Source organism: Aythya marila, assembly GCF_965140915.1.
Source record: "Aythya marila genome assembly, contig: HAP1_HAP1_SCAFFOLD_304, whole genome shotgun sequence".
NCBI lineage: Eukaryota > Metazoa > Chordata > Aves > Anseriformes > Anatidae > Aythya > Aythya marila.
Window position 1 is genome coordinate 50,001 of NW_028137351.1, and position 13,318 is coordinate 63,318.

Below are 13,318 nucleotides of genomic sequence, written 5' to 3' on the forward strand. Positions count from 1 at the left end.
TGGGTGGCCACAAGTGCCCTGAGCGTCCAGCTCGCAATGAGGACTGGTGCTGGCACTCGAGGCGTGGAGGTCGGTATGGTGCAATGGGAGACGCCACTGTCCTGCTGGTGGGACAAGAGACACTGATGTGCTGCTGCTGCAGGAGGAGACTTGAAGGTGCTGCTGCTTAGAGGTGCTGAGGAGCGGGCAGCCTCCTTCGTGGTGGCTGAGCTGAGCATGCTCCTGTTCATTAGTACTCTCCCCTTCCTATGTTTTTCCTAAGGTGGAGAGAGAGAAACGCACAGATCTCTTTCTTTCCCGGTAAGAAATGGAAGAGCCTCGTATCTACATATTTGCCAGATTCATCCTAGCACCCTTGGGACTGGGGATCTGTGTTGATCTGTAATAAAGAGCAATCATCAGCACAGCAAATCCCCGTGACCTTGTGTCTATCAGCATCGTCCAAATCCCTCTCTAGAGCTGTGGGCTGGCCAAGCTGTGTGTTGGATGGTGAAGCTGGGAAATGCTTGGGATGGGGAAGGCTGAGTGGGCCGAGAAATCCTTGCTGGGATGGGAAGGTTTCCTTGGCGTGGAAAGGCATTGGGCTAGGAAATGAGAGAGGTGGGAAATGTTCCCGGGCTTTGAAAGCACTGGGAAGCAAAAGCATTGGGATGAGCAATCGCTCCTGGGATGGGAAAACATTGGGATGGGAAGTCTTGAAAGGGGTGGGTAACATTCGCTGAGGAAGGAAATACTTGGAAAAGTCATCCAAGAGAGGGAAATTCTTTGGGACGAGATCTCTTTGGATGAAGAAACGCTTCGTGTTGATGGGAAATCTTTTGTCTGGGAATCTGTTCTCATGTGAACTTGTCAGGATGGGAAATGACCATGAGGATGAAAGCTGGTCCTGGCATGGGAAATGCTCAGGACGGGAAAGAGGCGGTGTGGAAGCGTGGTGGGCATGGCAAGTGCTGCGTGGGAGGGCAAGCCTGCTGGGGATGGCCAAGTCTTGCGCTGGGCAGCCTGCTTGGGTCCAAAGCCTGCAGTCCTCCCCAAGATGTCGGCGAGGGGCTGGTGAGCCGTTGGGACGGAACCGCCGTTGCCCGGGTTCCCCAAGCAACCGCCCCACTCTCCAGCCACCATGGCAGGTCCAGCAGCCGGCTCCCGCTCCTCCCGGGGCTGCGGCCCTGCTGGCGAGCCCAGCGCCCCAGAGCTCAGCCCAGCGGCCTTTTTCCCACAGAGGGTTTCCCCAGACGGCTTCCGCGGCTTGCGCAGACGCAAAACTCCCCCTTCGTCGTCCCAGCCGTGCCGCCAACGGTGGCTGCCTGGCTGCTGCCCTCCCTCCCCGGAGCGACGGCGCTGCCCTTGCAGCCCCCGCAGGTACCCACCCTCCCCTCCGCGCTGCCCCAGGCCACCGTCTGGCACGTGGTGCCGGGGGTCCAGGGGCAGGTGCTGCAGCTCCCCGCCGGGGTGCAGCTGCCACCTGGGGGGCACCTCCCAGCCCAGGGGCACCACCTGCAGCTTGGGCAGCTCCCCGCCGGGGGGCAGCTCCCTGCTGTGGGGCAGCTCCCCCACACCGCTCCTCCCTGTGCCCCCAGTGTCTCCCAGTGGGGACAGCCCCTGCTGACGGAGACGCTGGTGCCCCAGGATCCCCTCTGCTTGGGGCCCAGGGCCGTGCTCCAAGGGGAGCTCCTGCACCCCGCAGGCACCTGCCTGCTGCAGGCTCCTGCCCACCCCGGCCCCCCCCCACTCCTCGTGCCGGGGCCTCCGCTGCGGGCGCAGGCGCTCCCCGCGCCCCACACCCTGAGCAGCAGCTGGGGGCAGCTGCCAGAGCCCTGCTTGCACGCCGTGGGGCTCAGCGAGGACCAGGGGCCCCCGCTGCTTGGCCCCACTGCCCCCGAGCCTGCCCAGGCTCCAAGGACCGCCAGCACCCAGACGGCGACGCCCGACGGTGAGTTTGGGGCTGGCACAGCCGGCCGCTGGGCGCCCCACACCCAGGAGCCATGGGAAAGCTGGCATCGGGGGATGCCTGGGGGATTGCATTGGCTTGCTTTTTCCTCAGCGGCGACACTTGCAGAGGTGCCTGAGGAGCCCCTGGAGCTGCTGGAGCTGGGCACCGATGCCTTCACTGAGGCCTTTCCCCAGCTGGCAGGGGACAGCCAGCAGCTGCAGCACGTGCAGGACCAGCTCCCGGCCGACCTGGACAGCTCCGGCTTGGAGGCGCAGCTCAGCTGCCTGGATGCCGTGGAGCCCCAGGACGCCTTCCCCGATTTGCCCAGCAGTCCTGCCCTCAGCCGCTTCCTCTCGCAGCTGCCCGACCTCTGCGAGGACATCGAGGAGCCGAGCACGCAGGGACTGGAAGCCACAGGAGCCCTCGGTGAGGTCCCCTCAACCCCTGGGCTGCACCCCGACAAGGTGCAGGCTGGGCGGGCGCTGCAGCCCCCTGCAGCTGCTGTGCCGCCACTCAGCTCCCCCCTCAAGCCTGCAGCCCGGCCCCAGCTCAGGAGAGCCCTGCCCAAAAGGCCCCCCCAGCAGGAATTCATCCCTGCCCGCAGGAGAAGCCTGCCCCAGCCTCCCTCGGCTCCCGTCCAGAGCCCCCCCGACCCTGACTTCCTCACTGCCCTCAGGAGAGCCCTGCCCAAGCCTCACCTGAGTCCCCTCCAGAGCCCCCCCGACCCTGCCCGCAGGAGACCCCTGCCCAAGCCTCTCCCCAAAAGGCCCCCCCAGCAGGAATTCATCCCTGCCCGCAAGAGAACCCTGCCCCAGCCTCCCTTGGCTCCCCTCAAGAGGTCTCAACTTCTCCCAGCCCTGAGGAGAGCCCTGCCCAGTCCCCCTCACAGTCCCCTCCAGAGCCCCCCGCCTGCCCCTGCGCCCACCGGCACCAAGTGGGGGGCCAAGCGCCCCGCGCCCACCAGCACCCCCAGCACAGCGCAGAGCTCCCAGCACAGGAGGCCCACGACGGACAAGACCCCCGGCAAGGAGAAGACGCTGCTGCTGGGCCAGGCTGGCCAAGGCCCCAGGACGCTGCGCCAGGGCAAGACGGCTGGCCACAGCGCGCTGCCTGGCAGCAGCAGCCAAGCGGGCAGCGGCAGGCAGCAGCCAGCGAGCGACAGCACCAGGGCACCCAGCAAGAGAGCGCGAAGCCCGGGGGCTGCTGGGGGGCAAGGAGCAGCGGCGCCGCCTCTCTGCAGAGCGCGGCTGCTGCTGGAGCCCCTCCCCATGAAGCCCCGTGCCCGTGCCCGTGCCCGTGCCGTGCGGCCCCAGGACAGGCTCCGGCCCCAAGCCAGCGGGGCCAAGATGCTGCAGCGCCAGCAGCCGGGGACAAAGACCCCCAGCGAGACTTTGCAGCCGCTGGGGGCCAGGGCCAAGGCGCTGGGGCCAGTGCGCCAGCCGCCCTGTGTGCAGCCGCAGCCCACCTCCAGCGGCATGCCCAGGGCCCGGCCGACGCTGCCAGGCTCCAGCGCTGTGCCCGCTGCCCCCCGGCCCCCAGCTGGCCACAAGGCCCAGGCGCTGCCGGCACCACCAGGCAGCACAGGAGCACAGAGAGCTCCCCCAGAGCAGGCGCCCAGAGTGTGGGGCCTGCCAGCCGCAGGGGGCAAAGCGCAGCGTCCGGCTCTGCCCACGCAGCCGCGCACGCTGCAGAATCCGGCGCAGCCCCGCGTGGACTACGTGCCCTGCGTGGGGCCCTGGGCAGGCCGCGACGCAGCGCCCACGCCGCTGGAGGAGCAGGAGGAGTCGGTGCCCATCACGCCGCAGCAGCGTCCCAAGCGGGAGCGCCTGAAGAAGCTGGCCCAGGAGGAGCGGCAGCGGGCGGCCCACCAGACCAAGATCGGCCCCGTGCAATTCTTCGTGCAGCGGCAGAAGGACCACGCCATAGCCTACTATTACGGCTACCCGTGACCGACCTCGGGCTTCTCCTCGACGGCCCCCGCAGCACCCAGGCAGGCACAGAGACCTCTGCAGGCACCTGCTCCAGCTTCAGCCACGCTCCTCAGCCCTTGCCCCTCTCGCTTGCCCTCTCCCCTCTCTCGTGCTGGACCTACGCACTGCTTGCCACTCTCAGGGATGGGCAACAGCGCCAATGGCAAATGCGCGCGCGCCTCACCCAGGAAGGTGGCAATGGCAAGCTGGGGAGATGCTGGCAGCAGCTGGGCTGGGAAAGCTTGGCCATGGCAACTGCTGCTTGGGACACCAAAGGGCTGAGAGACAAGACTTGCTTCTTCTTTCGGGGCATTGCTCTTCTTTCCTGCCTTCTGGATTAAATTCCTCTCCTTAGGTGGTCACTCAGCAAGGCCTCTGCCTGCAGAGCACTTCTTCTTGCACTGGCATGCCGAGGGGATAAGAACTGGGAGGTCTTTGGGATAGCAAATGATCAGTGGGATGGGAAGTGATGATGGGGATAGCAATTCATTGGAATGGGACAAATGGGTTTTATTTGTATTAAATTTAAATTTTTAAATTTTCATTTAATTTATTGGTTTTCTTATTTATTTAATTAAATCCACTTTATTGACTGTGTTGTACAGTATGGCATTGTTTTATTATTATAAAATTATAAGTATTTAATAGCATTAAATATTTTTATATATTAATATAAATTATAAATATCTTTATTTATTATTTTGTTGGTTTTTATTCCTTTTCTACCCTATTAAACTCTCTTTATCACAACGCACTGGTTTGGATTTTATTTTTCCTTCCGAGTCGTTCTGGATTCACTCCGGATGGGGGGACACTAGCGAACGCCTGTGTGCTTCAGATCCAAGGTCACCTTTGCCCTCAACTCAAGATACATATTTGCATCTGTTGTTGTGAAACAATGTTAACAACCAGAAAAACAAAATTTACATACTTCCTAGAAGCAGCTATACGATTTCCGGGGTCTGCTCTATGCATTTTGAAGACCATTCCATGCTCTTCAGCCCCTCCAGGAGGAAATGTATGGTTCTAGGAAAATGCGTCTTGACCTGATGCAAAGCTGTGACGCAGCCTGCAGCCCGTGCAAGCCCTGGCATTTTACCTGCAGCCCCTCCAACAACTCTGATGTTCCCTACATTGACTTCAACCACTGCAGCGGGACCTGAGGCCCCTCAAAGCCTTTCACTCGCCCTGCAGCCCCTCGAGCCCCTGGCATGTTCCCTGCAGCCCCTCCAGCCCCTGGCATGTTCCCTGCAGCCCCTCCAAGCCTGGCACAGGTTCTACAGCTGGCCCCGGGGACGACCCCGTTGCTGTCTCAGGCACCAATACACACAAGGGGAAGGAATGCATGCAGAAGTCATCTTGTTTCGGAAGGGCAGAAAGTCCTCCCAAGAAGAGGAAGGAGCAAGAGGAAGGCGAGGCAGCCTACCCCAAGGTAGGGCCATCCCAGGGCACAGGAGGCTGTTGGAAAGGAGAGCACATTGTCAGCTGGCTGCTGCGCTGCTGGGATAGCAGCTGCGGGAGCCTGGCAGCAGAGGGCAGGGAAGCCAAGCAGCTGGGATCCTTCTCTGGGGAAGGGGGCACTGAGAAAGCGCTTGAAAACAGGGCACAAGCCCTCAGCCTCTGGAGGCGGCGCCTGTCAGGCGTGAAGGAAAGGGATCCCTTCTGGGAAGATGCTGTGGGCTTGCTGAGGCTCGAAGAACAGACGGTGCTGGCTGCTACCAGCGTGCTGCAGCAGCGGCAAGACAGAGCCGTGGTGGTTTTCCTCAGCTGGGCAGCTGAGCTCCAGCACAAGCGCTCTCTCCCTGCCCCTCCTCCAACGCCAAGGGGAGAAAAGAGGCTGGCAAGGGCTCAAGGGCTGCCAGAAGGACAGGGAGATCACTCCACAAGGAGCGTCACGGGCAAAGCAGGCTCAGCACAGCCTGTTCCAGTCCAGCCCGGGGCCTGCTCCTGCGGGGGCTCTCCACAGGCCGCGGCCTCCTCCAGGCCACAGCCACCTGCTCCACCGGGGGCTCCTCCAGCCACAGGGGGGCTGCAGCGTGGAGATCTGCTCCACGGGGGACCCATGGGCTGCAGGGGGACAGCCTGCTCCACCAGGGGCCTCTCTCTGCACAGGCCGCAGGGGAACTGCTGCTGGGAGCCTGGAGCACCTCCTGCTGCACGGACCTTGGGGGCTGCACAGAGCTTTCTCACTCCTCCCTGAGCCAGACGCTGCTGGGCAGCAGCTTTTGTTCCCTTTCTTAGATGGGCTCTCCCCCAGGCGCAAACATCATCCTTTTGCTCTGCGTTCTGGGCTGCAGCGGGTGGGTCCCTCCTGGAAGGAGCCTCCTGGCAGCGGCCCTGAGCTCCCATGGGGCAGCTGCTGCATTCTCCTCAAAGAGGACACCCCTGCAGCCCCCCGCTCCCACAGCCTGGCCACGCAAACGCAAGCCAAGACACCGAGCGAGCCTCCCTGATTGCCAGCCAGCAGCTGGCTCAGCCTGGGACCCCAGGCCAGTGCCCACAAGACTCTCCTGGGCCTTGAAAAGCAAGCCTTGTGGGGACGGAGCACCCACAAAGAACGGACTCACACAACAGGACTCCTTGCCAACACCGCCTCACAGACACCTGGGCCTTGAGCGGGTAGCTCACCTTGAGCGAGCTCATTTCCTTCCCAGTAGCTGAAATGTGCCGTTTCGGGGGCATCTGGGGACTACAGCGTGCTGCTGAGAGGGATGTTGGAGCTCCTGCAGGGCAGTGCTTCCACTAAGGCAAGGCCTTTTCTGCATCTTCTACTGCCCTGCAAGCGAGGATGCTTGGGGCACACAAGAAGCTGGCAGGGGACACAGCTGCAGGGATTGCAGGGATTCCTAAAGTCATAGCCAAATACAAGAAAGACAGGAGGACGTGATGCTTTTGATAGAAAGGAGCTGGGTTTTGGGTCAAAATCCGTCCCTTTTTCTATCCCGCAGACCCCCAAGGGCGTAGGACAGCAGCACTGCAGGGCAGCAAGAGATGCTGTGCATTTCTCTCGTCCCCCTCAGACAGCCACTGGGTGACGATGGTGCCAAGTGTCTGGAAAGAGACCTTGCTTTCTCAGGCCCAGGTGTCCAGCTGCACACCAAGGCCGTCCCTGGCTTCCAGGCGCAGTTGCCAGGCCCAAGGCCGAGCTCCCCTGCGAACCCCCAGCCCAGCAGACCTTGCTCCTGGCATTGTGGAGCAGCCATTTCACGGCAGCCTTTTCTCCTGGCAGTCAGCTTAGCGCCGAAAGCTCTGTCACCGGGACACCCGAGAGCCGTGGCAGCTCAGCAGAGAGTCACTGTCAGCCTTGGAGCTCACAAAGGTGGGTGGCCGCAAGTGCCTTGAGCGTCCAGCTCGCAATGAGGACTGCTGTGGCACTCAAATTGTCACCTGTTTGCTGCGATGCTGGGATACCTGCTCTGGTAGCCTGGCATCAGAGACCAGGGAAGCCAAGCAGCTGGGATCCTTCTCTGAGGCAGGGGACACTGAGAGTGGAAATGGAAATGGGGCACAAGCCCTCCGCCTCTCAAAGGAACCCCTCAGATGTTTAGGTATAGTAAACTTATGTATATCTGTGTGACTCTAGACCACAACATGTTAGTGTTCTGGTTTGTCCACTGCTTTGTTGTGGGGGCTTTGAGTTGGCCTCTACTCTTTAGGTGAATGCTGACTTCATATCTATGGTGCACTTTATTCTTAAAATGGGAAGTTTCTACCAATTTCCTGTCCAAAGTTCCTCATAAGCCAACTGCAATCATCATTTCAGATGTATCTCCCAACTTACACATTTCCTAATTCTCCTTGATATTTACTCAAGAAATGCATTTTCACAGAGACATCATATTTTTCTCTCAACTGGCATCTGGCTGAGCAGAATGATGTCCTTTAATTCCCTTCCACACAATAGGCAACTTGTTCCTTCTGTCTTCTGAACACTTCCTCCTAAGTTCAATGTGAATACAAGTGGCAGAATTTTGCCTCATGTCTTATATGTGTGGCAGGGCTGCCCTGTCAGGTATATTTATACTGGAGAAAAAAAAAAAAAAAAAAAAAAAGAATAGCCATACACACCATATAACCACTTAACTTTTTCAGTTCTTCTGTTAACAGTGCATGAACATGGGGTTTTGTTGTTTTATTGTTTGTTTTAAACTCCTGACTGCCATATAGCAAACATGACAAAAAAAAAAAAAAAAGAAAAACAAAAAAAAACCACCCTTGGTTGAGAATCTCTAAGCATGGCTCTGCTTTGTATTATCAAATGTCACTTCACCTGAACCATTTCAATCACAAGGGATATCCTTCTGTCAGGCTCGGTAGTACTTCCCAACTTTATGTCACCTGGAAATCTCAAAGCTCATATGTAATTTTTAGTCTTCGGCCACCACGTCCATACTGAACATACCTAAATTTGAAGTCATCTCTGCTCTGAATAGGAGGTTGGGTGTTCAGAGCTCCCTTCCAGCCTACATTTCTCCATGAGTCTTTGCCTCCTTAGCAGCTGCAGTTTCAGAACTGTCTCTGAGAATCACTACAGGGAACCTCTCCTTTGCCGGTAATTCCCTCTTCGAACAGTGTGAACAATTGCAAACTCCCTTGATTCACTTGCAGCCCCAAAGCCCAAATCCATAGATAAGGTATCAGAAGCTCACAGAAAGTGAAATAGATGTAGTTCATCCCCTGTGTAGGGGAGCACTGGTCCTACAAAGGCAAGCTACTAAATTCTCTGGAAACAAATTAGCTTTAATAAATTATCTTGTAAATTCCACATTACCCGCTACTTCCCTAGTCTTATCTCTTCTTGCCACAAAACTTTGCCCAGCGTTGATGTCAAACTAACAGGCCTGCACTTGTCTGGATCACTCTTTACATTCTCCTGGACAGAAGTATATTTGTTACTCTCCCATTCTGGTGACTATCCCTGATTTGCACAGTTGTGATGTATTTTTCCTACTTGACTTGTTGTTCTGTGTGCCAATGCTGTTAATAGGCTAGGTAGATATCAGCTTGTCATTTTTCACTTGAATCACTGTAGATTTTTATTTCACCTCAGATGATGTTGTGCCTAGTGCCCTACCCTCATTTGCAATGGGAATCCTGCCACTGCCCTTAATATCACATTGTTGTTGCTGTTAGATGCAGGAAATAAGATTTGCAGCATTTGAGACATCATTAACTTTTGATCTATTTTTGCCTCGAGTATGCAACTGTCCTAATTTGTTCTCTTTGTTCCCCCTGGTTTCTGTGGCTTAAGTATCATTTACTATTATTGTTTAATTTCCTACGTGAAGGAGGTTTTGGGTCATTCGTACTTTATTTTTGCAGTTTTTAACCTCTGAAATGTACCTTTTCTCATTGCTTTTTTCCCATCTGAATTTTGAATTTTAACTCTGCCTTCTCTGCACTCCAGTCCCAGAGATGCTTAGTCAGACTCAATGATTCATTTCCTTAGATTTCAAAGTTTGCATTTCTAAGCCTCAAAACCTTCGTTCTAAGCCTGGTGTTGTCTGTCTTGAAATGTAAAATGAGAAAAGTCAGCTCATGATCAGACTTTATTCAAATCTTACTACATTTAAACCCGTACAGGAGCCAAGTCTAAAATGGTCTTATATTTTTTCACTTTTGTGAAGAAATCCATCACATAGTATATCTGTATGAGAATAAGTGGTAATCATCTTTCAGTCTTTTGCTGGGAAGTTGAAGTCTCCCGTAATTCCCATTATTGTTTATGTGTCTGATAACTGTAGACTGGAGCTAAGAGCAAAGAGCAGGCTAGCAAGGCTGTCTTTCTTTAGCAGCGATTTGCACAAAACCACTCTATTGCTGACCCATAACATTTCCCTAACCTCTGCTTCTTGCTAACACAAAGCACCATCTTATTCCATCCATTTGCCCTGGTTTCCAGACTTCCTGAGATTTATCAGTACTTGTATGGCATTCATGCCTTTATTTCACCCTTCCTGTGTTGACACTTGTCTTAAGAGTTTTAGATCCTGAACATGATCATCTCAAAGTTTGCCTGACAGTTTGGTCTTCCTCACATTGTCGTAGAGTATCAGGTCTCTACCACTTGAAATAGATTGTATTGGATTAGATTATTGGCACTGTCTCTTGTGCTGCTAGTCCATTATCTTCGCGGTCCATACAACTGGCCATCAGCGGACATGAAGTGGCCTTATCCTGCCCATTTACCTGTCTGGAAATCAGCCACTCTCTCTGCCTAGAACAGGGAATGGATTTTCCTCAGCTTTCTTCAAAAGCTCTGAAGTTTTCTGTGACCTTTCCACTTTTATGGTATGATAAGCTTTTGCTTCCACTGAAGGGTAGAAGTCATTATGAATAGTGCCAACAAAACAGAAACATAACAATGAAAATGATATTTGAATTCAGAATAGGTATTTAAAAAGTTCACCTTCTCCAGCACAAATGGGGAAAAGAAAAAATAAAATATATAAATAAATAAATAAAGCAGTCCTAAATCATCAAAACTGGCCAAAGAATTAGAAGAAGCACTATTTTTCCAAGGCTGCAATGTTTTCCATTCATCTCACTGGGCCAGCAGAGCACTAGAGAGCTGGATGCACTGAAGTCCTGGCTCATACCCTAAATGACCTGCAGGAAGATCTTCTTATCTCTGTCCCCCCGTTTCTCCTTTCAATCTCTGTTTTGTCTGTTTGTATCACTAGCTATCAAAGCGCTACTGAGATATGCACGTGCAGCACCCAGCACAACCTTGTTTCAGGCTCCAGTGGGACCTTTAGGCATTACCATCCTATAAACAAGTAACAGTGATAGTGAGTGTAATTACAGTCGTCAAACTATTCCAGCTCCACATCATTAGCCATGCCCTGAGCTAAATAACATTTTAATCAGTTTGATATGTCACCTGTGGCTTTCTTCACTGTCACTTGCAATCCAGCAAACTCCTTCCTTCATGTTTCTAGATTAGACAGAGGGTTCTTAACTGCAGACATCCACTTCCCTGTTCAGGAAGCAGTGAGACCTTTCATCTTCACCCAGAATTAAGATGATATCCAAGCATCATGAGACACAGCGCGTATGTCTCCTAAGCCCATCCCATAAGAGCAGGACATTTACCTCACATGAGAAGAAGACTTAATGCAGAGGCAAAGCAAGATACTCGGTGTCAAAGCCATGTCTGGATGAGCATTAAAGACAGACCAATATTACCCAGTACAGGAGGAAAATCTATCATTTGAAGAAGATTATGGTCTCTGATTATTAGTTTCAAAATTTGTTTTTTTCTTTGGATTTCCTCTGAACATAAACTTAGTTTGGAATGCCTTTGGTTTTGAATAGTTCTGAAATTGTATTACTTCTCCTAAGTAAGTTGATAGTCTGTTCTATTTACGTGAAATTCAAATAATATAGTGAAGGATCTGCCATCAGTTTTACTGTGTGCCAGGCTGAGAGCCTTCCTGTACTTAAAGGCAACCTATAGGAAAGCTGGGGAGGGGGTCTTTATCAGGGCCTGGAGTGACAGGACATGGACTAATAGCTTTACACTGAAAAGTTAGATTTCTAATATATTTTAGAAAGAAATTCTTTACTGATAGTACTTCACATCCAGCCCCTCCAGCCCCTGGCATGTTCCCTGCAGCCCCTCCAGCCCCTGGCATGTTCCCTGCAGCCCCTCCAAGCCTGGAACAGGCCCTGAGAGCTGGCTCCGGGGACGACCCCGCTGCTGTCTCAGGCGCCAATACACACAAGGGGAAGGAATGCATGCAGAAGTCATCTCGTTTCGGAAGGGCAGAAAGTCCTCCCAAGAAGGGGAAGGAGCAAGAGGAAGGCGAGGCAGCCTACCCCAAGGTAGGGCCATCCCAGGGCACAGGAAGCTGTTGGAAAGGAGAGCAGAGAGAAAAGCAGCAGGAAGCAGGTGATCCCCATCCCTGGGTGAGCTGCGAGCCATGGGACAAGATTGCAGCTGTCCTCCAGGCGAGCACATTGTCAGCTGGCTGCTGCGCTGCTGGGATAGCAGCTGCGGGAGCCTGGCAGCAGAGGGCAGGGAAGCCAAGCAGCTGGGATCCTTCTCTGGGGAAGGGGGCACTGAGAAAGCGCTTGCAAACGGGGCACAAGCCCTCAGCCTCTGGAGGCGGCGCCTGTCAGGCATGAAGGAAAGGGATCCCTTCTGGGAAGATGCTGTGGGCTTGCTGAGGCTCGAAGAACAGACGGTGCTGGCTGCTACCAGCGTGCTGCAGCAGCGGCAAGACAGAGCCGTGGTGGTTTTCCTCAGCTGGGCAGCTGAGCTCCAGCACAAGCGCTCTCTCCCTGCCCCTCCTCCAACGCCAAGGGGAGAAAAGAGGCTGGCAAGGGCTCAAGGGCTGCCAGAAGGACAGGGAGATCACTCCACAAGGAGCGTCACGGGCAAAGCAGGCTCAGCACAGCCTGTTCCAGTCCAGCCCGGGGCCTGCTCCTGCGGGGGCTCTCCACAGGCCGCGGCCTCCTCCAGGCCACAGCCACCTGCTCCACCTGGGGCTCCTCCACCCGCAGGGGGGCTGCAGCGTGGAGATCTGCTCCACGGGGGACCCATGGGCTGCAGGGGGACAGCCTGCTCCACCAGGGGCACAGCCTGCTCCACCAGGGGCCTCTCCCTGCACAGGCCGCAGGGGAACTGCTGCTGGGAGCCTGGAGCACCTCCTGCCTCCTGCTGCACGGACCTTGGGGGCTGCACAGAGCTTTCTCACTCCTCCCTGAGCCAGACGCTGCTGGGCAGCAGCTTTTGTTCCCTTTCTTAGATGCAAGATCTTCTTAAATTCAGTCCAGCCAAGTAGGAAAAGTAAATGTGGACAGCTGTATCTTGGCAAAGAAGATAGTAGGGAGCAAGGAGGTTCAGCAGTCAAGATGGAAGGTGATGCCATGAGGCTTACAGGCTAGTAATGTTCTAGTGAAACCCAGCCTTCCTAAAGAAACCTGCCTGACTACTTGATGTGAATAACAGACTCTATCCATCTCTTTGCTATCATAGAAATGGTGCTGACTGCTTCTTCAGAGTAACAGAAGTTCGTGATACTACTGAAATAGTTATGGTTCAGATGTAGATCTGATTTCTCCTAAGCACGCTGAATTCGCAGCTATTGATCCTCCAGAGGAGGCTTTGCAATTGAACACCTGGAGAATAGGTAAATTTCCCGCTGTTGTTCTCCTCTCCTCTTGTTTTGTTTTGTTTTGTTTTGTTTTCCTAGCAGCATAGGCTTAAGACTCTGAAGAAACAGGCTGCTTTTTTTCATTTCCAACATTTGCTGTTCCCTGAGCCCTGCCTTCTATTTTTGCAGTCATAGGATATGTGAATGTAAATTGGTGGAGAGAGGTAGAAAACTCTTTCAACTGGTGTTTTTTCGGCTATGTGGGGAGAACAAATAGAGTGGTTTTGAATATTCTGGCTCTTAATCAGAGCGGCATG